Source organism: Mustelus asterias, chromosome 1 (genome assembly GCF_964213995.1).
Source record: "Mustelus asterias chromosome 1, sMusAst1.hap1.1, whole genome shotgun sequence".
Taxonomy (NCBI): Eukaryota; Metazoa; Chordata; class Chondrichthyes; order Carcharhiniformes; family Triakidae; genus Mustelus; species Mustelus asterias.
In genome coordinates, this window is record NC_135801.1 from 181420762 (window position 1) to 181447179 (window position 26418).

A 26418-nucleotide genomic window follows, 5' to 3' on the forward strand; every position below is an offset into this window, starting at 1 on the left:
CGGAGATGAGAGCCAGTTGCTGTCCCCGCTCAGTGTAAGTGAGGAAGTCACCAGGAATGCAGTCCAGGCAGCAACAGAGAGCAGGAGAAAGAGTTCCATCATGGTGGATGTGGTAATGGCGGCACGGTGGCAAAGTAGTTTGCACTTTTGCCTCACAGCGCCAGGGACCTGGGTTCGATTCCCGGCTTGGGTGACTGTGCGGAGTCTGCACATTCTCCCGTGTCTGCATGGGTTTCCCCCGGGTGCTCCGGTTTCCTCCCACAGTCCGAAAGACGTGCTGGTTGGGTGCATTGGCCATGCTAAATTCTCCCTCAGTCACGCAAACAGGTGCCGGAGTGTGACGACCCACCTCAATTGATCAAGTAATGCTTAACTGTCTCCAATTAGGAGCGCTTCATTTGGATTTCGGGGTGGTTTAGCATCATATTTTGTTAAAAATCGTCATATCCTTTCACATCACTGATGAAGAATAATGCGCAGAATTGTCACTGTGCTTTTTGATCAAGAAACTGAAAGAGACAGCAGCTGACTTCAAACATTTATTGTAAAGAAAGAAATTAAACGATGCAAAACTCAACTGAAAAACTTTTACAAAATAATGTTTTTAAAGATTCCGGGGATGGAAGGTCTGTCATATGAGGAGAGACATTTACAGGATGTGCCCCCCCCCACCCCCCCCACCCCCACCCCGCCCCCCTCCCCCCCCACCCCCAGCAACAGTGGATTTTCCCCAAAGTGGAGGCGGCGAGTTATTGGTCGCTGATGTCCCACCACTGTCAATGACAATTTGCATGTCGCGTCAGACCTAGCGACTGGGGGTCGACTTGATCAGGATCCCAATGATGGGAAGGGCTGGAAAATTCCAACCGAGGATTTTAACCAAGGAAAGCCTTTACCACAGCTCATGGGTCATTAGGCAAGCAAGAGCAACAGTAGAACAAAGACACAGAATGGGGATAACAGTAATTATGATGTGGAGATGCCGGCGTTGGACTGGGGTAAACACAGTAAGAGTTTTAGACTTGATTAGCTATAAAGATTCGCATTCTAATCAGTATTCTGTAACTTGATTTTGTGTCTCTGTGCCTTGTTTGTGAGTAGATATCTACTCCATCTGACGAAGGAGCAGCGCTCTGAAAGCTAATGGTATTTGCTACCAAATAAACCTGTTGGACTTTAACCTGGTGTTGTTAAAACTCTTACTGTGATAACAGTAATTACCTGCCAGATGTACATTTCAGTACCTGTATAGCATTCAGCTTTATCAAAGAACAAAGGAAAGTCCAGCACAGGAACAGGCCCTTTGTCCCTCCAAGCCCGTGCCGATCATGATGCCCTAACTAAACTAAAAACCTCTGCCCTTACTCAATCCGTATCCCTCTATTCCCTCCCTATTCATGTACCCATCGAGATGCCTCTTAAATGTTGCTCACGTGCCTGCTTCCACCACCCCCTCTGGCAGTGCGTTCCAGGTACCCACCACTCTCTGCATGAAAAACCTCCCCCACACATCTCCCTTAAACTTTCCCCCTCTCACCTTGAACCTGTGCCCTCTTGTAATTGACACTTCCACCCTGGGAAAAAGCCTCCATCCTGTCTCTGCTTCTCATAATTTTGTACACATCTATCAGATCTCCCCTCAGCCTCTGTCTTCGATAATAAGTGAAAGTGCTTGCTTTCCATTGCCCCCACAGCACACAATTTGCAGACATATTCTGCTGCAGCCCATTCTCTGCCCGGAGCGCCTCAGCGCCCCCACTGCCGACAGCCGGAGACTTTTTACAATGTTGTCCACTAGCTGTGGGCTCAATCCGATAGCTGCTCCAGGATCTCCACCCCACGCCACGATTAAACCTGGAAGTGAAAATAAGGGCAGAGAATTATTGTACACCTAAAAAAACCTGGTAAAAATCACATATTCCATTAAGTTTCTCATTGCGGTTAGTGCTGTCGTACCATTAATGGAATTAAGCCACAGATGATGAGAATCATTTAAGATTAATTACTTTGCCATTACTTGCGTTGTAAAGTTCTGCAGCAGTGTCTCCAGGTAACTGAAGCATTTCAGGGCTGGCCTGACCTTGCTGTTCCTGCGCCTTTGGGTGCTGCTTTTCGAACTGCAGAACTGGAAAATCATTTGGGCCATTCTCCCACCCAATGTTGTTTTGAGAGATTGGGAAGGGGGATACAGATAGACAAGTTACTGACTCTGCCAACAGTGTTGTGTTTTACGCCTTTTTAAAAAATTCATTCATGGGACATGGGTGTCCTGGCCGGCCAGCATTTATTGCCCATCCCTAGTTTCCCTAGGAAGGCAGTTGAGAGTCAACCACATTGCTGTGGCTCTGGAGTCACATGTAGGCCAGACTGGTTAAGGATGGCAGATTTCCTTCCCTGAAGGACATTAGCGAACCAGATGGGTTTTTCTGACAATCGGCAATGGTTTCACGGTCATCAGTAGATTCCTAATCCCAGATATTTTTTGTTGAATTCAAATTGAATTCAAATTCCACCGGATTCAAACCCGGGTCCTCCAGCACAGTTTCTGGGTTAATAGCCTAGCGATAGGGACATAGGCTTAAGGTGCGAGGGGCAAGGTTTAAAGGAGATGTACAAGGCAGGTTTTTTACGCAGAGGGTGGTGGGTGGCTGGAACTCGCTGCCGGGGGAGATAGTGGAAGCAGATACGAATGTGAGTTTTAAGGGCATCTGGACAAATACATGAATAGGATGGGAATGGAGGGATTATGGTCCCCGGAAGGGTAGGGGGTTTTAATTCACATGGGCAGCATGGTCGGTGCAGACTTGGAGGGACGAAGGGCCTGTTCCTGTGCTGTAAGTTTCTTTGTTCTTTGTTCTTTGATTATACCACTAGGCCATCACTCCCCTGTAACATTTTTCACTGTGTCCCAATACATGTGATAATAATAAATCAAATCAAATTAAATCAAAGCTTCAAGGAAAAATTGAATTAAGTCAACATAACTGCTGTATAGCTGTATGAATTCCTAATCTCCCAGTAGACCCACCTCAAATGATGACAGCTTTGCATAGTTCCACCCTGTAATGCAGCACTTCCTCCTCCTCCTCCAGCATCTGCTGCAGGGCTGCCCTCCCTATCCTCAGCCGTGCCACTTTCCGGCACGACATTTGCATTCTTCCTTTGAGTGTTTTCACAAAACAAGTATGTAAAAGCCCAACGGACATGCGAAAAATGACGAATAATGAATTTGGCGACATTGAGTCCAACAGGTAAATTATGCTTTAATTAATTAAGAACAGAGGAAAATATAAATAAATTCCAGCAATATAAACTATTTTCACACTATCAGGCAGATTTTTCTCCCACTCCACGGCATGTTTCGTGACATAGGAGGTGGCGTGCGCTCATTGGCAATGGGATCTTATGGTCCCACTGTTGTCAATGGGGTTTCCTATTGAATGCACTCCTCACCGCGGGGAAACATGTGGCAGGGTGCATCATCAGTAGGACCGTAAGATCCCATCGGCGTGAACAGGAGCAAGATTTCAGCGAAGTTTCAAACTCCCTAATTCTCCAAACATTTATGCCAAGTAAATACACATCGTTTTCCTAACTGCCCAGAAATCCATATCTTCCAAACTTTAGGGATTATTGATTGCTAAAACCTTTCTGAATCTCGGTCCCAGAGCAGACGCGCCCCATTTGGATGGCTTCTTTCTTAGGATGCAAAGGAAATTCGGCCTGTCCGCTACGACTACCACCAAATTTACAGATGCACCATGGAAAACAACCTTTCCGGATGATCCACAACTTGCTATGGCTCCTCGTAGTGGGGGTGACCTGATTCTCTTAAAAACTTAAGAAAACTAAAGAATTAAATTGGCAAAGGCAAGATCTTAACTCAAGATGTAATTAAAATTGATTAAAAACATGAAAAATCATTTACAAGACAAACAAGACAAGACAAGACATTAACCTCGGCCATGGGGGGGCCTTCAGATGGTCAAGTAGCTCTAAGTTAGCGCTCAAGACCCCTCCAAAAAACTGAAGCACTGAGCCAAAATCTAGTACAATTATACCGTTCCGATATCTAAGGTACTCCTAATTAGCTTAGACTTGATTTCATTTCACGTTAACATATCAGTCCAAAACATGACAGATTACCTCAGCCAATTGCGATGCACTACTTGACTTAATGCTCTTTCATTTGCCAATCCAAAAACCGGATTTCTTCCCCCTGGCATGGTTCACTTTCTTGTCCCTCAGGACACTATCCCCGAATACCTTTCCCATCGGCACATTACCAAGACTAACTGATAGCATCAGTTCTGGGCCCAAGAACTGATACTTTTTCTGTCTGGACAGTCGGGCTTTTATTTTTTGACGTTAAATATTTCAGTATCTGTCCTAAATTTGAGACTACATTGTGTTTCCACTGACTAAATGGCTTTTAGCTGTTGAACTCTTGAACTCCTATAGTCTCTGCAATGCTCACATTTTTGACTGAGGCGAACACATATATTTCAATTAAATTTAATATATTAATCTATATATTATTTAATATAAATACAGATACTTAACATTAAAATCATCTCTCATTCATTTTTAATAGTGTTTAGCATTCACATATGAGCAAACTGTTAACACTATCTCGTTAGGTGAAAGTCACCTTAACTCTTTCCATCCCAGCTGTTGCTTGAACTAAAAATCTACCTGTGGTTCTGCTAGCTAACTCAGAATCCTCAACCACACTTCTGCTCTAACTAAGACCGCAGGAAACTACAAAGGGTTGTAAATGTAGCCAAGTCCATCACGCAAACCAGCCTCCCATCCATTGACTCTGTCTACACTTCCCGCTGCCTCAGAAAAGCAGCCAGCACAACCAAGGAAAAAGATACAAAGGTCTGAGATCATGTACCAAGTGACTCAAAAACAGCTTCTTCCCTGCTGCCGTCTGACTTTTGAATGGATCTACCTTATATTTAGCTGATCTTTCTCTACACCTTTGGAATCTTTGGTATTCTCTACCCCAAAGGGTTATGGAAGCTTAATCATTGACTGTGTTTAAGGTAGAGATTGATAGATATCTTAATAGGTAAGGTTTTGGGGATAGGACCTGGATGGGATTGTTGTTGGTGCAGGATCGATGGGCTGAAAGAAATTTCTCCTCATCTCGGAAGTTAGTGGCATCCCCCTTATTTTGAAATTGTGCCCCCTGGTTCTAGAATCCCCAGAAAACTATGACTGCAACAATATATTTCCTTTCCTTCTCCCCTATGTACACTATGAATGGTATGGTTTGTCTGTACAGCGCGCAAAAAACAATACTTTTCACTATGTACTAATACATGTGACAATCAAATCAAATTAAATTCTTGCAGGCAGCAGACTCGAGTAGCCCAACTCTGCTGAGTGTCATTCACAATGAGCAGTCGGATTTTAGCTTTGCTGAGGTCAGGCCAATCAGCTTAAAGCAGGGGTGGGACCGGCGAGTTTGTGATTTGGGGGCAGGGTCAGGAACAAGCACCAAAATTGAGCCAATGGGATTCCTCTGATCAGCAAGCACTTCTGGTAAGTTCCTGAGGAGGATCAAGGCAATTGTGTTCAGCACCATGTTGTTTAACCATGGTAATGCACTATCAATTACGGCACGAAGAGTGCTGTGAGTGAGGGAAACTAATAGGCTTTTATTCACAGAGAACAGGAGCACACCCTTGTAGCTGACCTGGTCTGGACTGAGGTGAGGAGGAGGGACCATCACCTTTATACCCCACTCTGGCTGGAAAGGGAGGAGTCTCAGGCGGAAAGGGAGGAGTCTCGGGCCAGGTGCAGCATGGGTGTGTCCAGGCATATACATGTAGTAACAGTGGTTCACCACACTTGGTTTCAACAGAGCACAATTGGAAAAATGAATTAAAAACAGTAAATCTCCTGTTGGAACCTGGCTTTTCCTCATGTCTCCTTGACTTCCTGCTGCTCTCCCCAGCCTCCATCAGAGGAAACATAGGAACAGGAGCAGTCCAATCAGCCCATATAATATGTCACCATGGCTGGTCAGACACTTCATTGCCTTCTACAAAAAATTCTGGAATTTAAAACATAGCCGACTGATGACCATGACACCATTATCAATTGTCGTAAAAACCTATCTGATTCACTAATGTCCTTTAGGGAAGGAAATTTACCATCCTTACCTGGTCTGTCCCACATGTGACTCTGAAAGTCCAAATCTATTACCTCCATCGATTTTAATTCGACAATTCTGTTAGTAAAAAATATCTTTTTATATATTCCATAAAACTTCAACAAGCTAGTCAAACACAATTTCCCATTTATAAATCCGTGCTGACTATACCCAATCAGTTCACGATTGTCCAAGAGTCCACCCTCACTCTCCTACCCTCACCCTCAATCATTCCTCACTCACCCACACACACTCACACTCACCCACCCACACATCCACACACTCACTCACTCACACTCACACTCACCCACCCACACATACACACACTCACTCACATTCACCCACCCACACATACACACTCACTCACTCACTCACTCACTCACCCACACACACTCACACTCACCCACCCACACATACACTCACTCACTCACACACTCACCCACCCACACATACACTCACTCACACATACACACACTCACTCACTCACCCACCCACACATACACTCACTCACTCACACTCACCCACCCACACATACACACACACTCACTCACTCACTCACTCACTCACTCACTCACTCACTCACACACACACTCACTCACTGACACACTCACTCACTCACACACACACTCACACACTCACTTACTCACTCACTCACTCACACACTCACACACTCACGCACTCACTCACTCACTCACTGACACACTCACTCACTCACTGACACACTCACTCACTCACACACACACTCACACACTCACTTACTCACTCACTCACACACACACTCACACACTCACGCACTCACTCACTCACTCACTCATCCACTCACTCACACTCACTCACACTTGCTCACTCACTCACCCACACACTCACTCACCCACACACTCACTCACTCACACACACTCACTTACTCACTCACTCACACACATTCACTCACTCACTTACTCACTTACACACACACGCTCACTCACCCATTCATGTACTCACCCACTCACTCCTCACTTTCTCCTCACTCACTCACCCACCCACACCCTCACTCACTCCTCACTCGCTCCTCACACCCATCCATACCCTCACCAACTCCTTACTCACTCATCCACTTTCCTACCCTCACTCACTCCTCACTCACTCACACAATCCCCTACCCTCACCCTCACTCACTCCTCACTGACTCCTCACTTATTCCTCACTCACTCACCTACACTCACTCACTCACTCACTGACACACTTGCTCACTCACTCACTCATTCACTCACACACTCACTCACCCATTCACACACTCATCTACTCACACCTCACTCTTCACTCACTCCTCACTCACTCACCCACCCACACCATCACTCACTTCTCACCCACTCCTCACTCACCCATCCACACCCTCACTAACTCCTCATTCACTCACCCATCCTTACTCTCACTCACTCCTCACTCACCCTCACTTTCACTCACTCCCCATTCCTCACTCACCCACTTTCCTACCCTTACCTTCACTCACTCCTCACTCACTCCTCACTCACCCACCCATCCTCACTCCTCACTCACTGTTCACTCACTCACCCTTTCACCTACCCTCACCCTCACTCACTCCTCACTCACTCCTCACTCACTCACCTATCCTCACTCACTCTTCACTCACTCACCCTTTCACCTACCCTCACCCTCACTCACTCCTCACTCACTCCTCACTCACTCACCTACCCTCACCCTCACTCACTCTTCACTCACTCCTCACTCACTCACTCACTTACTCGCTCTCCTAACCTCACCCTCACTCACTCCTCACTCACTCCTGACCTGCAAGTTCCCCTCCAAATCACTCAGATTGCTCCGAGAAAGGGCAACACTGACAGATGGGCCGAGTGGCCCCCTTCTGTGATTGAATTGGGATAGTTTGATAAGTTAATGCTGTCCTGCAGTTTTGGAGACCAGAAAACAACTGGGAAAGGGATTAATTCCCAATTTTCACACAAAGTATCGGGTGAACTCATAAGGGTTAAACGTTGGTGCTCTCTGATGAAAGAGGCAGGGGAGGTGGTCCAATTGGATATGGCTTTCAAAGGAGTTGGCGGGCGCGGGCTCGATGGGCTGAATGTCCTCGCTCTGCGCTGGCTGATCCTGTGATTCTACAATCCCACCTCCTCTTCGCTGCACTGTAGCTGCTGCCAAATAAACGGATGTGAAAGCTTTCTGATGCGTGGGTGTAATAGAATGAATTAGCCTGAGACATGTGCACAAGGGAGACAGGCTCCTGGGAACACTTTTTAAGTTTAGCACCGGTAATGGTGGCTGTTATATTGTGTGTTGGAAGCAGGAGAGATGCCTGTCTCATACAGTTACTGTCACCCACGAGGGAGACCAGTTCGTTCACTCAGTGCCAGTAAAAGGTGCAATTGCAAGCTCAGGTCCTGTTTTGGTTGCTGCATGTTTTTCTTTCCCACCTTTCTCTGATTCTGTCTAGTCATTTATGCTTAAGCATATTGTTTGTGACAGATCATTTTCTGTCTTCCCAGTCACTTTGGTCCAAATTGTTATGCGGGAACCTTGTTTATTCTTATGCCAGGCTACACTTGGCTGGAGGCTTCAACCGTGTATTCTGCAGTTCATTTATGTTTGTGAATATGTATGCTTCTCAGGATGACAGATGATAGCGCTGCACAACATGTATTTTTCCATTTTCAAATCTTTGACAGTATCAGCATTACCTGGTCAGATATAAAAGAGGCAGCTTTTTAAAAAATTAATAGAATCCTACAGTGCAGAAAGAGGCCGTTCGGCCGATCGAGTCTGCACCGACCACAATTCCCACCCAGACCCTATCCCCATAACCCCATGCATTTACCCCAGCTAGCCACCCCTGACACTTAGGGGCAATTTAACATAGCCAATCCATCTAACCCATACATCTTTGGACATCATTTTACGGGATGTGGGCGTCGCTGGCTGGGCCCACCATTTATTGTCTATCCCTAACTGCCTTCCATTTCAGAGGGCATTCGAGAGTCAACCACGTTGCTGTGGCTCTGGAGTCACATGTAGGCCAGGTCAGGTAAGAATGGCAGATTTCCTTCCCTAAAGGACATTAGTAAACCAGATGGGCTTTTCCGATAATGGACAATGGTTTCATGGTCATCATTGGACTATTGTTGAATTCAAATTTCATTAGCTGCAGTGGCGGGATTCGAACCAGGGTCCCCAGAGCATTACCCTGGGTCATAAAAATCATAGAAACCCTACAGTGCAGAAGGAGGCCATTTGGCCCATCAAGCCTGCACTGACAATAATCCCACCCAAGCCCTATCCCCGAAACCCCATGTACTACTTTGTTAATCCCCCTGATACATAGGGGCAATTTATCATGGCCGATCCACCTAACCCACACATCTTTGGACTGGGTCTCTGAATTACTAGTCCAGTGACAATACCACTATGTCACTGCCTCCCCAATGTCTTGCAATATCCGAAAAGCAGCAACCAATTTGAGCTTATTTAGTTCAAAGGATATCAATATCCTGTAAAGTAAGTAAAGTAAAGTTTTTTTTATGGAGGTTACCATTGACCAGTCACTCAACTGGACTAGCCATATAAATACTATGGCAACAAAAACAGGTTGGAGGCCAGCAATTCTCCTGATTTCACAAAGCCTGTCCATAATTTACAAGGCATAAGTCAGGTGTGTGATGGAATACTCTCCACTTGTCTGGATAGGTGCAGTTCCAACAATACCCAACATCATCCAGAACAAAGCAGTCTGCTTGATCAGCACCCTTTCTGGGGAGGTGATGGCCTGCTAGCATTATCGCTGGGCTATTAATCCAGAAACTCAGTTAATGTTCTGGGGACACGGGTTCAAATCCCGCCACGGCAGATGGTGGAATTTGAATTCAATAAAAAATTTCTGGAATTAAGAATCGACTGATGACAATGAAACCATTGTCAATTGTCGGAAAAACCCATCTGGTTCACTAATGTCCTTTAGGGAAGGAAATCTGCCGTCCTTACCTGGTCTGGCCTGCAATGTGACTCCAGAGCCGCAGCAATGTCGTCGACTCGCAATGCCTTCGGGAAACTGGGGATGGGCAATAAATGGTGCCCAGCCACTGATGCCCATGTCCCACAAATGAATTTAATAAAACATTCAATTCCTTCACCATCGACACACAGTAGCAGCAGTGTGTACCATCCACAAGATATACTTCAGGAACTCCTCAACGCTCCTGAGGCAACACCTTCCAAACCCACGGCTATTACCATCCAGAAGGACATGGGCAGCAGATACCTGCGAACACCACCACCTGGAAGTTCCCACTTCAAGGCACTCACCATCTTGAATTGGAAATATATCGCCGTTCCCATCACTGTTGATGGGTCGCAATCCTGGAATTCCCTTCTGAACAGCACTGGGGTGTCCCGAAAGTTAAAGTTAAAGTTTATTTTATTAGTCACAAGTAAGGCTTACATTAACACTGCAATGAAGTTACATTGAAATTACTCTAGTTGCCAAAGTCCGGCGCCTTTTCGGGTCAATGCACCTAACCAGCACATCTTTCAGAATGTGGGAGGAAACTGGAGCACCCGGAGGAAACCCACACTGACATGGGAAGAACGATGTGGAGATGCCGGCGTTGGACTGGGGTAAACACAGTAAGAAGTTTAACAACACCAGGTTAAAGTCCAACAGGTTTATTTGGTAGCAAAAGCCACACAAGCTTTCGAGGCTCTGAGCCCCTTCTTCAGGTGAGTGGGAATTCTGTTCACAAACAGAACTTATAAGACACAGACTCAATTTACATGAATAATGGTTGGAATGCGAATACTTACAACTAATCCAGTCTTTAAGAAACAAAACAATGGGAGTGGAGAGAGCATCAAGACAGGCTAAAAAGATGTGTATTGTCTCCAGACAAGACAGCCAGTGAAACTCTGCAGGTCCACGCAACTGTGGGAGTTACAAATAGTGTGACATAAATTCTGATTCTAGGATCGCATGATAAAGACTCAGGAGGAAAAAAGCAGAAATATTTATGTGAAATAGTGTGACATAAACCCAATATCCCGGTTGAGGCCGTCCTTGTGTGTGCGGAACCTGGCTATCAGTTTCTGCTCCGCGACTCTGCGCTGTCGTGTGTCGCGAAGGCCGCCTTGGAGAACGCTTACCCGAATATCAGAGGCCGAATGCCCGTGACCGCTGAAGTGCTCCCCAACAGGAAGAGAACAGTCTTGCCTGGTGATTGTCGAGCGGTGTTCATTCATCCGTTGTCGCAGCGTCTGCATAGTTTCCCCAATGTACCATGCCTCGGGACATCCTTTCTTGCAGCGTATCAGGTAGACAACGTTGGCCGAGTTGCAAGAGTATGTACCGTGTACCTGGTGGATGGTGTTCTCACGTGAGATGATGGCATCTGTGTCGATGATCCGGCACGTCTTGCAGAGGTTGCTGTGGCAGGGTTGTGTGGTGTCTTGGTCACTGTTCTCCTGAAGGCTGGGTAGTTTGCTGCGGACAATGGTCTTTCCTCCTGAGTCTTTATCATGCGATCCTAGAATCAGAATTTATGTCACACTATTTGTAACTCCCACAGTTGCGTGGACCTGCAGAGTTTCACTGGCTGTCTTGTCTGGAGACAATACACATCTTTTTAGCCTGTCTTGATGCTCTCTCCACTCCCATTGTTTTGTTTCTTAAAGACTGGATTAGTTGTAAGTATTCGCATTCCAACCATTATTCATGTAAATTGAGTCTGTGTCTTATAAGTTCTGTTTGTGAACAGAATTCCCACTCACCTGAAGAAGGGGCTCAGAGCCTCGAAAGCTTGTGTGGCTTTTGCTACCAAATAAACCTGTTGGACTTTAACCTGGTGTTGTTAAACTTCTTAATGGGAAGAACGTGCAGACTCCACATAGTCTATTTATTAGACCCAAGCCGGGAATCGAACCCGGGCCCCTGGCGCTGTGAAGCAACAGTGCTAACCATTGTTCTACCATGCCACCCTAATACACAATATGGACTGCAGCTGTTCAAAAAGGTAAGTTACCACCACCTTCTCAAGAGCAATAGGGATGAACAATAAATGCTTGCCAGCCAGCGATGCCCATGTCCCAGAAATGAATTTTTAAAAAGTTCCCACAAGCAGTTCTGACAAAAATGAACGGATTATTTATTTTTGCTGTTGCTATGATGTTGGGGTTACCATTGAAAAGAAACTCCACTGGACTGACTACATAAACACAGTGTTAAAAGAGCAGGTCAGAGGCAAAGAATACTGCAGCGAGTAACTCACCTCCTGGCTCCCCAAAGCCAATCCACCATCTACAAGACACAAGTCAGGAGTGTGATGAAATACTCCCCACTTGCCTGGATGGTGCAGCTCCAACAACACTCAAGGAGCTTGACACCAGTTAGGACAAAGCAGCCCGCTTGATTGGCACCACATCCACAAACATCCACTCCCTCCACCACCGATGCTCAGTAGCAGCAGTGTGTACCATCTACAAGATGCATTGCAGCAATTAACCACAATCCTTAGACAGCACCTCCCAAACCTACAACCACCTCCATCTAGAAGGACAAGGGCAGCAGATACCTGAGAACACCACAACCTGCAAGTTCCCCTCCAAGCCACTCACCATCCTGACTTGGAAATATATTCCTTCACGGTCGCTGTGTCAAAACCCTGGAATTCCCTGTTTTTGGAGTTGCACCCATCCAGGCAAGTGGGCAGTATTCCATCGCACTCCTGACTTGTGTCATGTAGATGGTGGACAGGCTTTGGGAAGTCAGGAGGTGAGTTACTCGCAATTGTGGGTCAACCCACAGCATGTGAACTGCAGTGATTCAAGAAGGTGGCTCACCACCACCTTCTCAAGTGTAACTGGGGATGGGCATTAAATGCTGGCCAGCCAGCGATGCCCATGTCCCACGGATGAATAAAAAAACAATTAATATTGCACAGGAAACAAGGGAGGACATAAGAACACTAGAATTAGAGGCAAAGGTCAACCATTTGGCCTGGTCCACCAGTCAGATATCTGCCTCCTTGTTTCTCTTATTTTGTCTATCAAAAATCTATCTAACTCAACCTAGAATATATTCAATGACCACTACTCCCTGGGGAAGATAATCCCACAGAGTAATGACCCTCTGAGAAAGAACATTTTTCCTCAGTCTTAAATGAGAGAATTCTAATTTTTAAATTGTGTCCCTTGGTTCAGGACGCCTCCACTAAAGGGGAAACAGCATTCACCCTGTCAAGTCCCCTCAGGGTCTCACATGTTTCAATCAGTTCACTTCTCATTCTTGAGAATGGCGGCACAGTGATTAGCACGGTTGCCTCACAGCTCCAGGAAGCCAGGTTCAAATCTGGCCTTGGGTGATTCTCTGTATGGAATTTGCATGTTCTCCCCGTGTCTGCGTGGGTTTCCTCCAGGTGCTCCGGTTTCCTCCCACAGTCCAAAGATGTGTAGGTTGGGTGGATTGGCCGTGCTAAATTGACCCTTAGAGTCCTGAGATGTGGAGGTTAGGGGGATTAGCCGGTAAATATGTGGGGGTAGGGCCTAGGTGGGATTGTGGCCGGTGCAGACTCGATGGGCCGAATGGCCTCCTTCTGCACTGTAGGGTTTCTATGATTCTTTCTATGTAAGATGCTCTGTCAGAGAGTCAGTGCAGATACGATGGGCTGAATGGCCTGCTTCTGCACTGTAGGGATTCTATGGTTCTAAACTCCAAAATTTCTTGACCTGGGGATTTTCACAGTAACTTCATTACAGTGTTATTGTAAGCTTACTTGTGACTAATAAATAAATAAAAGTAATCTACTGAACCTTTCCCCATAAGATAAGCCCTTCATTCATCTCTTCTTCCAAATAATGGTGGGGGGTCTTTTATATCCATTTGAGAAGACGGACGCAGCTTTGGTTTAAAGTTATCTGAAAGATTTACAAAGCAACGGGAAAAATGCGACAAATGCTCTGAAGCTCTGGCTAGATTTGATGAGGATAACATTTATCCCTTAACCACCAACTCAGTCTCCACAGCTCTATTTCCATATGATGATTCTCAAACTTTACATGGGTTTAAGTGAGTTTAGGTAGTTTCTGTCCAACTCTGATGGGGTGTTCGTCTCCACTGTGCCCAGCCACGAGGCCAACCTCGCTTCGCAACAGTAAAGTTCTTGCCTGGGATAGGCAGCACTGTGACAGAACGGAAGGATATTGGGCCAGTTTCCCGAGCTCCATCCCTGCTGTAAATACAGTGACAAGGTCAAGGGGCAAGCTTTTCACCGCTGGTGAGGGGTAAGACTTTATTGGACCTCCGGTACGGGCAGGATGTTGGAACTGGAAGGATTTCACAGTGTATGTAACCCAGGTTCGATTCCCGGCTTGGGTCACTGTCTATGTGGATATTCTCCCCGTGTCTGCGTGGGTTTCCTCCGAGTGCTCTGTTGCCTCCAACAGTCCAAAGATGTGTGGGTTACATTGATTGGCCATGATAAATTGCCCCTTAGTGTCCCAAGATGTGTAGGTTATGGGGATTGGCCATGCTGAATTGGTGTTGGGTTCGTGATTTTCCAGTGGATAGGTCATCACCTGCAAAGGCTACTCAGCCTGCAGTGGCAAGTCCACATCTGTGGGTAGATTGGGGCCGCTGCCAGGATGGACTGTCCACTTGGGCAAGTCTGGTGGGTGCCTGGTGATCGTTTGCAACCAGCTGGCCTGAGGTGGCCTGCTGCCTCCTACACGAATCCCGCCCCCCTTTTTCCCCTCTCACCTGAGACTCAGCCATCAGTTGGCCACAGTGAGAATCCATAGAATCCCAACAGCGCAGAAGGAGCCATTTGGCCCATCGAGTCTGCACCGACAACAATCCCACCCAGGCCCTATTCTCGTAACACCATGTATTTACCCTGCTAATCCCTCTAACATGATGAGGCAGTTTAGCATGGCCAATGCACTGAACCTAAGATGAGGGCCCAGATAACAGTGAAACTAGTGGCGTTCTGACAGCAACTTCTGGCACTCGCACGCGCAGAGTGCATTGACCCGAACAGGTGCCAGACTGTGATGACTAGGGGAATTTCACAGTAACTTCATTGCAGTGTTAATGTAAGCCTTACTTGTGACTAATAAATATTAAAAAAACAAAAAAAGAACAAAACACTGTTAAGAGTGATAGGTGAGCAGTTCTGAATTGTATCTTGTCATTTTTGATTGTTCAATTGTTAAAAGTTAAGCTAATTCATTTGTTATAGTCATGTATTGTTAAATAAAGCTTGTTTTGATGAAAGCTCTCTGGCTTATCAGTGGAATTTCACCTGGAGTGAATCATTGGGGGTGATTTTCCGACCTCATTATGCATGGCACAGATTGTGCCAATTCCGGAAAGTAGTGTACGGGCCTAAAAATTGGCCTCGCGTTCGATGCCAAACAGTTTGCAATTGTCCTGGTCTATTTCTAATGGAACAAATCAGATCCTGCCAAGAAAGGGCGTGTGGTCGATTAGCAGACTTAAAGCTTCATTGGACCACATAGAGGCAAGAAAATATTAGATGAGAGAAGTATCTGTGTCAGCACAGACTTGGTGGGCCAAAGGGCATGTTCCTGTGCTGTACTGTTCTTTGTTCTTTGTTAGTTGGGCCATTTGGGCACTGACAGTGTGACAGGGGCAGTGTGAAGGGGGTGAGACCTGAGTGGGGGTTATGACAGGGGAGTTTAATAGGGGGTTCCATGGGGGGGCGGGGTGCTATGCAGGGGTGCAGCATGAAAGGGATCATGTCGGGGGTCATGATGGGGGACCCCTTGGGGTGGCCCCAATGCCCCAATGCCAGTGAACCGTGTCAGGGAGGGGGGTGGGTGAACATGTTGCCGATGAAGGGGTGATCCGATGTCCATGAGTGCTTTGCAGCCAGGTTTGTTAGTGTGTTTAGGCCTCGTACCCCCCCAGAGCCAGAACGCAACTTACCACTCGCCAAAAAAATGAGTGTGGGATGATTTCAGTCTGGACCATGCCAGACAGATCGACATGGATCTCACCGGTTTTCTCGCTGTTAGTCATTTTTAGTGAAAATTTGCTCATCAGACCCCAAAATAATGCCAAAATAGAAAAATTGTTGGGGTCTAGTTTGGCTTCATGCCTTGGGGTTTCTGACCTGGTACCCTGGTAACAGACAGTGTGATGGAAAGTGGTAACGATAATGGGAATTTAAATGCGAACCCTGTAATGTAACAGCTGTCTTCTATAGGATTTGTTTATCTCTTAAAGATGTGTTTCTGCAGATCAGACAGAAGAGGAACTCAATTAGATATTTAACTTCAATATAATTAACCAGAGTAGACCCATTAGCTATGACTAAGATTCCTATGCCTCTGTCACTTGCTAGAATGTTATTAAGTTGTTTCGTTATTATTTCAACATCAATGGTTGGTCACGATTTCCATAAAGTGCGATGCCAGATAAAAAAGAACAGTTTTCAGTGGAGGATAGTGGACATTAAGTAAAGACTAGCATCGTTGGTAGGTATTTAAGAACAGAATAGCAGGAGTAGACCATTTAGCCCATTTACTGTGCACCATTATTCAATTAAATCTCTCCATTTATCTAGCTCCACACCCCTCAACACCCTAATCTAACAAAAATCTATCGATCTGGTCTTGGAAGTTTAAATTTTCCCACAATCTTTAGACTTTTGCCAGTGAATACTCCAGATTTCCACTTCCCTATTCCCCATTTTCCTTAACTCCCTCACTGGAGGGAAAGGATTCTCTCTCTACATCCACCCTATGAACCAAAAGATGGCTGCTACAAGCCACATGACCACAGATTTGGCCCTTTGTTCTGGAAGTTACCAGCAGCAGTTATAGGAACGAAATAATCCCTCTATCAGTCTGTGAAATCTCATACCCCATTGCACTTGTAATCATTGGACAGGATGTACTCACATCTGGAAGAGAATAGGCTTATTAGGAATAAGCAGCATGGTTTTGTGAAGGGAAGGTTGTGTCTCACAAACTTGATTGAGTTGTTTGAGGAAGTGAACATTGAAACCTTGGGACACCCAGATCGAAACTCGTTTTGCCGACAGGCTTAACTCACGCCTGGGACTGTCCAGATCCATTTAAAAAAGAGGATCATTGAGGGGACAAACAGACATATCTTGATAAGTTTACCCTTCTAGTGGAGACAGAGGGTCTACCTAGGATGTGCTTTCCTGACACAAGAACATCAAGATGTGGAGAGGCCGGCGTTGGACTGGGGTGAACACAGTAAGAGTTTTAACAACACCAGGTTAAAGTCCAACAGGTTTATTTGGTAGCAAATACCATTAGCTTTCGGAGCACTGCTCCTTCGTCAGATGGAGTGGAAATGTGCTCTCAAACAGGGCACAGAGACACAAAATCAAGTTACAGAATACTGATTAGAATGTGAATCCCTACAGCCAACCAGATCTTAAAGATACAGACAATGTGGGTGGAGGGAGCATTAAGCACAGGTTAAAGAGATGTGTATTGTCTCCAGACAGGACAGCCTGCGAGTTCAGGAGGCAAGCTGTGGGGGTTACTGATAATGTGACATAAATCCAACATCCCGGTTTAGGCCGTCCTCATGTGTGCGGAACTTGGCTATCAGTTTCTGCTCAGCGACTCTGCGCTGTTGTGTGTCGTGAAGGCCGCCTTGGAGAGCGCTTACCTGAAGATCCGAGGCTGAATGCCCGTGACTGCTGAAGTGCTCCCCCACAGGGAGAGAACAGTCTTGCCTGGTGATTGTCGAGCGGTGTTCATTCATCCGTTGTCGTAGCGTCTGCATGGTTTCCCCACTGTACCATGCCTCGGGACATCCTTTCCTGCAGCATATCAGGTAGACAATGTTGGCCGAGTTGTAAGAGTAGGTACTGTGTACCTGGTAGATGGTGTTCTCACGTGAGATGATGGCATCCGTGTCGATGATCCGGCACGTCCGACAAGAACATCAATGCAGATGGTAACAGCTAATGTCTGGGATGTTCTCAGCCTGAAATTATAGCCAGTGCCAGATGTTGGATTAACATCCCATTTGAAATCATTGTTCAGAAAGAAGGTCAGATGACTCAAGCGACCGTTTTGAAATTTCTAGATTCTTTTGAAAACTGAGAAATCCTCAGACTGATGTTGTATCACTAATTAGATGGGACTCCAGCAGCCTATCTGAGCCAGACCATGTTTATTTACTTCATAAACCTCCTCCCAATCTGACTACCTCGTGCTTTCCTTTCACTTCCCATATCACAAAGAACACAGGACAAAGGACAAAGAAAAGTACAGCACAGGAACAGGCCCTTCGGCCCTCCAAACCTGTGCCGATCATGATGCTCTAACTGAACTAAAAAAAAATCCTTCCGCTCTGACTCGGTCTGTATCCCTCTATTCCCTCCCTATTCACGTACCCATCCAGAGGTCACTTAAATGTTGCCAATGTGCCTGCTTCCATTACCTCCTCTGGTCGCACGTTCCAGGCACTCACCACTCTTTGCGCGAAAAACTTGCCTCGCACATCTCTCTTAAACTTTCCCCCTCTCACCTTGAACCTGTGCCCCCTTGTAATTGACACTTCCACCCTTGGAAAAAGCCTTTGACTATCCAGCCTGTCTATGCCTCTCATAATTTTGTAGACCTCTATCGGGTCTCCCCTCAGCCTCTGTCTTTCCAGTGAAAACAATCCTAGTTTATTCAACCTCTCCTCATAGCCAACACCCTCGAGACCAGGCAACATCCTGTTGAACCTTCTTTGCACTCTCTCCGAAGCTTCCATGTCCTTCTGGTAATGTGGTGACCAGAAATACATACAATACTCCAAATGTGGTCTAACCAAGGTTTTATATAGCTGCAACATAAGTTAAAGTTTATTTGTTAGTCATAAGTAAGGCTTACATTAACAACGCAATGAAGTTACCGTGAAATTCCCCGAGTCGCCACAGTCCGGCGCCTGTTCAGGTCAATGCACCTAACCAGTATGTCTTTCAGAATGTGGGAGGAAACCAGAGCACTCGGAGGAAACCCACACAGACACGGGGAGAATGTGCAAGCTGGGAATCAAACCCTTGTGCTTTGAAACAACTGTTCCGCCATGCCGCCTATTATTTCCCAACTCTTGTACTCAATGCCCCGGCTGATGAAGACAAGAATGCCATATGCCTTCTTAATCACCTTAGCCACCTGTGTTGCCACTTTTAGGGAACTGTGGACTTGTACGCCCAGATTCCTCTGTATGTTTAATGTTAATGTTAATCCCAATACTCCCTTCTTCCTCACGGGTGCATCTAAACTTCCCTTAAACGTGGCCAATGCTATCTCCTTTGAAGAATCTAAGTGGAAATGAGTTCCACATTCTCACCGCTCATTATTTCCACTTATATTCTGAACAGCTCACACTTCCCTCCTCACCAACAAACAAAAGCACACGCCATTGTAATTCAGAGCTAATTCCATTTTGTAGTTTTCACATCAGTGAGTTATGTTGAGCAATATTCACTCCCTTTGGATTAATCCAAGTCATTATTTTATGCATCGAGTAATGCAGCAAGCTAGTTTTTGCAGATTTTTTTTTGTAGAGGGGATTATTTTACAGGGTTATTAGTGGGTGGAGATGTGAATCTGGCAGGGGAAGGTGACATTGTTTGTGATATATGAAGGCACATCTTGTATATAAATCTGGAATTACACATTTACAGCCGTGCTTGGCTGTGTGAGCTGTGTGCTGCAGTGCTGCAGAAAAAAAATGACACAGTGCATGAAGCGCACAGCGAGATAGAAGCTATTAATAATCCAAAAAGTCATTTATCTTGGACGCCTGTTTGTCTTTGTAAATAATGTGATCTGACCAAGGCGCACAAAACACAATCTCTGGGTAGCTTTTGCCTTTATGTGTAAATATAATAAATAATAAAAGGAATTGCTTCTTGAGAAAAGTAAAATAAGAACTAGTTTATTTAATATATTTGTCATTGCCTCGGCTGCTGGTACACCATGATTCCACGGGTGTTGTCATCCACTACCTCCTCAAAGCCATTGGCACCCAAGGCATTGAGTGTCAGCTGTCCACTTGATGCTTCTTTTTAACTCATTTGCAGTGGCACAGTGGTTCGCACTGCTGCCTCAAAGCACCAGGGACCCGGCTTCAATTCCAGCCTTGGGTCACTGTCTGCATGGAGTTTGCACATTCTCCCCTGTGTCTGCGTGAGTTTCCTCCAGGTGCTCTGGTTTCCTTCCACACTCCAAAGTTACATGGTTTAACATAGGAATTAGGAGCAGAAGTAGGCAATTTAGCCCTTTGAGCCTGCTCCACCATTCAATCAGATCATGGCTGATCTCTCCCTGGTCTCAAATTCACCTCTCTACCTGTTCCCCATTTCCCTTTAACCCCTTATTTTAATTAGAAATATATCTTTTTCCTTCTTGAAACCATTCAATGATTCAGACTCCACCGCTCTATGGGGCAGCAAGTTCCACAAATTCACCACCATTCTAGAAGTAGTTCCTCTTCATCTCAGTTTTAAATCTACCGCCTCTCAACCTATACCTGTGACCTCTTGTTCGAGATTGCCCCATAAGAGAAAACATTTGGTCGACGTTTACGTTATCAATCCCTTTTTTATATAGAATTTTATATACCTCGATCAGATCCCCTCGCATCCTTCTAAACTCCAGTGAGTATAAGCCCAAACTGTATAATCTCTCCTCATATGCAAATCCTTTAGGTTAATTGGTTATGAGAAATTGTCCCTTTGTGTCAGGGGGAATAGCAGGGTAAATACGTGGTGTTGCAGGGTTAAGGCTTGGGTGAGATTGCTGTTGGTGCATGCTTGACGGGCTGAATGGCCTCCGTCTGTACTGTAGGGATTCTATGATTCTATAATTTCATGAGTAGGCAACACCTGTATATAGGGTTAGCATCTCCAGTATGACATATTCCGAGAGGTGTCATCACCTGACCTCGTGCCCTCTGCCGCCCTGCCCCGCCCTCTTGCCATTGGCCACTCAACGTGCCCATATTCCTGATGCATTGCCTTCTCTGCACAAGACTGACCTGATTGGATGGCGCCTGAGCACCAAACAAACAGCTATGGCCACACGTCCAATATTTTTGTCACTAGTGAACAAAAATGTCAGATTAAAATTACCCCGGATAGAAGGTAGGTGGCTTGTCCGCCCGGGAAAGAATGGCTGCGCTGATGTCATTCAATGGTCAATTGGATTTTATTAGGCCTGAGGTGAGATTCTTCCCCTCACGGGCTTCAGTTCACCAGCCCTCTGCGCTCGGTCAGCCGGATAGCTGGCGACTCTGTGGCCCGAGCAACAGGCAAGAGCAGTGGCCACTGCTGAGACTACAGGCAGTTCCTAATGGAGACCCACCGGTGCTGGGTACTAAGGTGAGGGAGATTTCGCTGAGAGCAGGTTGGTAGGATTCAGAGCATCGGCGAGGGTGGGCGGAGGACTGGGTTTAAGGGGTTGGGTGGGAAGGGCAAAGAGGGAAGTACCTCCAATAGGTTCCAGGGGCATGGAAAGGAGGCTCCCCCGCCCATCACCTTGCCCAACACCAGCATGCACAGCCAGAGCTGCTGGTTGACTCACTTGGCATGGGCCTTCAAATGCCATGGGTAATATAGCAGCGAGGGAAAGGGTCTCAGGAGCCCAAGTGTGGCCGGGCCTCCCAACATCTGCACATCATTTGCCAGCCAAGGGTGGCAGATGGTGGGAAGGCCACACACTGGATTAGACAAACTCCCAGCTTTCGGGTCGTGTGAGTGTGTAAAATCCAGTTCCTTAACTCGGTTTCTCTTCCACAGATACTGCCTGGCATCTTTCGTTATTCTTTCATGTATTTCAAGTTTAATTTATAAGTGTCACAGGTAAGCTACATCACACTGTAATGAAGTTACTGTGAAATTCCCCGAGTCGCCACACTCCGGCACCTGTTCGGGTACACTGAGGGAGAATTTAGCATGGCCAATGCATCTAACCAGCATGCCTTTTGGATTGTGGGAGGAAACCGGAGCACCAGAAGGAAAACCACGTGGACATGGGGAGAATGTGCAGATTCCACACAGATAGTGACCCAAGCCGGGAATCAAACCCGGGTCCCTGGTGCTATGAGGTAACAGTGCGAACCACTGTGCTACAGTGCCACACCATGATGTGAGTGACTCATAGGGTCATAGAGTCATAAAGGTTTACAGCATGGAAACAGGCCCTTCAGCTCAACTTGTCCATGCCGCCCATTTTTTTTAAACCCCTCAGCTGATCCCAATTGCCCACGTTTAGCCCATATCCCTCTATACCCTTGTAACTATCTAAATGCTTTTTAAAAGACAAAATTGTACCCGCCTCTACTACTACCTATGGCAGCTTGTTCTAGACACTCACCACCCTCTGTGTGAAAACATTGCCCCTCTGGACACTTTTGTATCTCTCCCCTCTCACCTTAAACCTATATCTTCTAGTTTTAGACTCCCCTACCTTTGGGAAAAGATATTGACTATCTAGCTGATCTGTGCCCCTCATTATTTTATAGACCTCTATAAGGTCACCCCTCAGCCTCCTACGCTCCAGAGAAAAAAGTCCCAGTCTATCCAGCCTCTCCTTATAACTCAAACCATCAATCCAGCCTCTCCTTCTAACTCAAAACATTCAAGTAAATTGTTTCTGCACTCTTTCTAGTTCAATAATATCCTTTCTATGATAGGGTGACCAGAACAGTATTCCAAGTGTGGCCTTACCAATGTCTTGCACAACTTCAACAAGATGTCCCAACTCCTGTATTCAATGTTCTGACCAATGAAACCAAGCATGCTGAATGCCTTCTTCACCACTCTGTCCACCTGTGACTCCACTTTCAATGATCTATGAACATGTACCCCTAGATCTCTTTGTTCTGTAACTCTCCCCAACGCCCTACTATTAACTGAGTAAGCCCTGCCCTGGTTCAATTTACTAAAATGCATCACTTCACATTTATCTAAATTAACTCCATCTGCCATTCATCAGCCCACTGGCCCAATTGATCAAGATCCCGTCGCAATCCTAGATAACCTTCTTCACTATCAACTATGCCACCAAACGTGGTGTCATCTGGAAACTTATTAACCATGCCTACTATATTATTTTCCCAATCATTAATATAAATGACAAATAACAGTGGACCCAGCACCGATCCCTGAGGCGCACCGCTGGTCACAGACCTCCAGTTTGAAAAACAACTCTCTACAACCACCCTCTGTCTTCTGTCATCAAGCCAATTTTGTATCTATTTAGCTACCTCACCCTGGATCCTGTGAGATTTAACCTTGTGCAACAACCTACCACACGGGACCTTGTCAAACACCTTGCTAATGTCCATGTACACAAAATCAACTGCACTGCCCTCATCTACCTCCTTGGTTACCCCTTCAAAAAACTCAATCAAATTTGTGAGACATGATTATCCACTCACAAAGCCATGCTGACTGTCCTTACTCATTGCTTGTGTCTCTAAATGCCTGTAGATCCTGTCTCTCAAAATACCTTCTAACAACTTAACCACTACAGATGTGAGGCTCACCGACCTGTAGTTCCCAGGCTTTTCCCTGCAGCCCTTTTTAAACAAAGGCACAACATTTGCCGCCCTCCAATCTTCAGGCACCTCACCTGTGACTATCGATGATTCAAACATCTCTGCTAGGGGATCCGTAATTTCCTTTCTAGCCTCCCACAACGTCCTGGGATACATTTCATCAGGTCCCGGGGATTTATCTACCTTGATGCGCTTTAAGATTCCAGCACCTCCTTCTCTGTTATGTGTACACTCCTCAAGACATCACTATTTATTTCCCCAATTTCCCTAGCATCAATGCTTTTCTCAACAGTAAATACTGATGAGAAATATTCATTTAGGATCTCACCCATCTCTTGTGGATCCGCACATAGATGACCTTGTTGATCCTTAAAAGGCCCGACTCTCTCCCTAGTTACTCTTTTGGTTTTTATGTACTTGTAGATGCTCTTCGGATTCTCCTTTGCCTTATCTGCCAAAACAATCTCGTGTCCCCTTTTTGCCCTCCTGATTTCTCTCTTAACTCTACTTCTGCACCCTTTGTACTCTTCAAGGGATCCACATGATCCCAGCTGCCTATGCACATCATGTGCCTCCTTCTTCTTGACCAGGGCCTCAATATCCCGATTCATCCAGGGTTCCCTACTTCTACCAGCCTTGTCCTTCACTCTAAGAGGATTGTGCTTGCCCTGAACCCTGGTTAACATACTTTTGAAAGCCTCCAACTTACCAGACGTCCCTTTGCCTTCCCACAGACTCCCCCAATTAACTTCTGAAAGTTCCTGCCTGATGCCACCAAAATTGGCCTTGCCCCAATTTAGAATTTTATCTTTTGGCTCAGACCTATCATTCTCCATAGTTATCTTAAAACTAATAGAATTATGGTCACTGGTCCCAAAGTGATCCCTCACGAACACTTCTGTCACCTGCCCTTCCTTATTTCCCAAGAGGGGGTCAGGTTTTGCCCCCTCTCTAGTCGGGTCATCCACATACTGAATGAGAAATTCCTCCTGAATACACTCAACAAATTTCTCTCCATTCAAGCCTCTCACACTATGGCTGTCCCAGTCAATGTTGGGAAGTTAAAATTCCCTACTATTACCACACTATTTTTCTTGGAGCGATCTGTAATCTCCTTACATATTTTCTCCTCAATTTCCCGCCGACTATTTGGGAGCCTATAGTACAACCCTATCAAAGTGATTTCCCCCTTCTTATTTCTCAGTTCTACCCAAAAAGACTCAGTGGGCATACCCTTGGATGTATATCCCCTCTCAGTAATGCCATGAAGTTTTCCTTAATCAAAAGTGCAACTCCCGCTCCTCTCTTGCCCCCTGTTCTATCTTTCCTATAGCATCTGTACCCTGGAACATTGAGCTGCCAGTCCTGTCCCTCCCTTAGCCATGTTTCAGTAATTGCTAAAATATCCTAGTCCCATGTACCCATCCATGCCCTGAGTTCAATTGCCTTGCCCATCAGGCCTCTTGTATTGAAATAAATGCAGCTTAATCTGGACTTCCCTTGCTCTCTGTCTTGCTTTTGCCTGATCTATCTGGTACCAGGAATTACTGACACCACCTTTACTATGTAATGTGCTCTCTTTAACATCTGTGCTGTCCTCAACCTTCTCTTCTGTCTCCCTTCTGCTTTGGGTCCCACCCTCTGGTAAACCTAGCTTTTATTTCCCATGCCTAATCGCCCTTGAGAAAGGTTAGCCACTTCCCTGAGTCCCTGCAGTCCAAATGGTGCAGGAACACACAGAGTGCTGTTCGGAAGGGAGTTTCAAGATTTTGACCCAGCAACAGTGAAGACACGGCAGTATGGTTCCAAGTCAGGGTGATGAGTGGCTTGGAGGGAAATATGCAGGAGATGGTGTTGCCATGTTTTGTGCTTCGATAATGACATAAAGGCACCAATAACTAATAACGGATTGGGTAAACACATTATGGTTTCATTTCTTAACGGAATATGCAGGCGATGGTGTTTCGATGCATCTATTGTCCTTGTTCTTTCACATCCTAGAGGTTGAGGGTTTGGAAGGAGCGTTGGTGAGTTGCTGCAGTGCATCTTGTATATGTTACACACTGCTGCCACTGTGAGTCAGTGGCGGAGAAAGTGAATATTGAACGAGTGGGTGGGGTGACATTGAATCAGGCTGATTTGTCCTGGCTGTTGTAGAATGTTGTGAGCTTTCTTGGAATCCAGTGGGATACCCTCAGAGCACATAAATCACATGGGGATGGATATATGGACAGGCTTTCCAAGGCCCTTGCATGTAATGAGTGCATATCGTGAAGTTACGAGTCTACTATTGCCCGCGGGATGAGTCAGAAAATAGATCCTGGATTTTTTTTTAAACTGCCTGAATGACAAGCCTGTGTCACTTTGGCTCAGCTTTGTTGTATCTTCATCTCTGAGTCAGAACAACCCATAAAAGAAAGACTCACATTTACATAGCACCTTTCAAAACCTCAGAGGCTCCAAAGTATTTTGCAGCCAATAAAGTACGATGATTAACACTGCTGCCTCACAGTGCCAGGGACCTGGGTTCAATTCCAGCCTTGGGTCACTGTCTGTGTGCTGTTTGCACGTTCTCTCCGTGTCTGCGTGGGTTTCCTCCGGATGCTCCGGTTTTCTCCCACGGCCCAAGATGTGCAGGTTAGACTGATTGGCCATGCTAAATTGCCCCTTAGTGTTAAAGCATGTG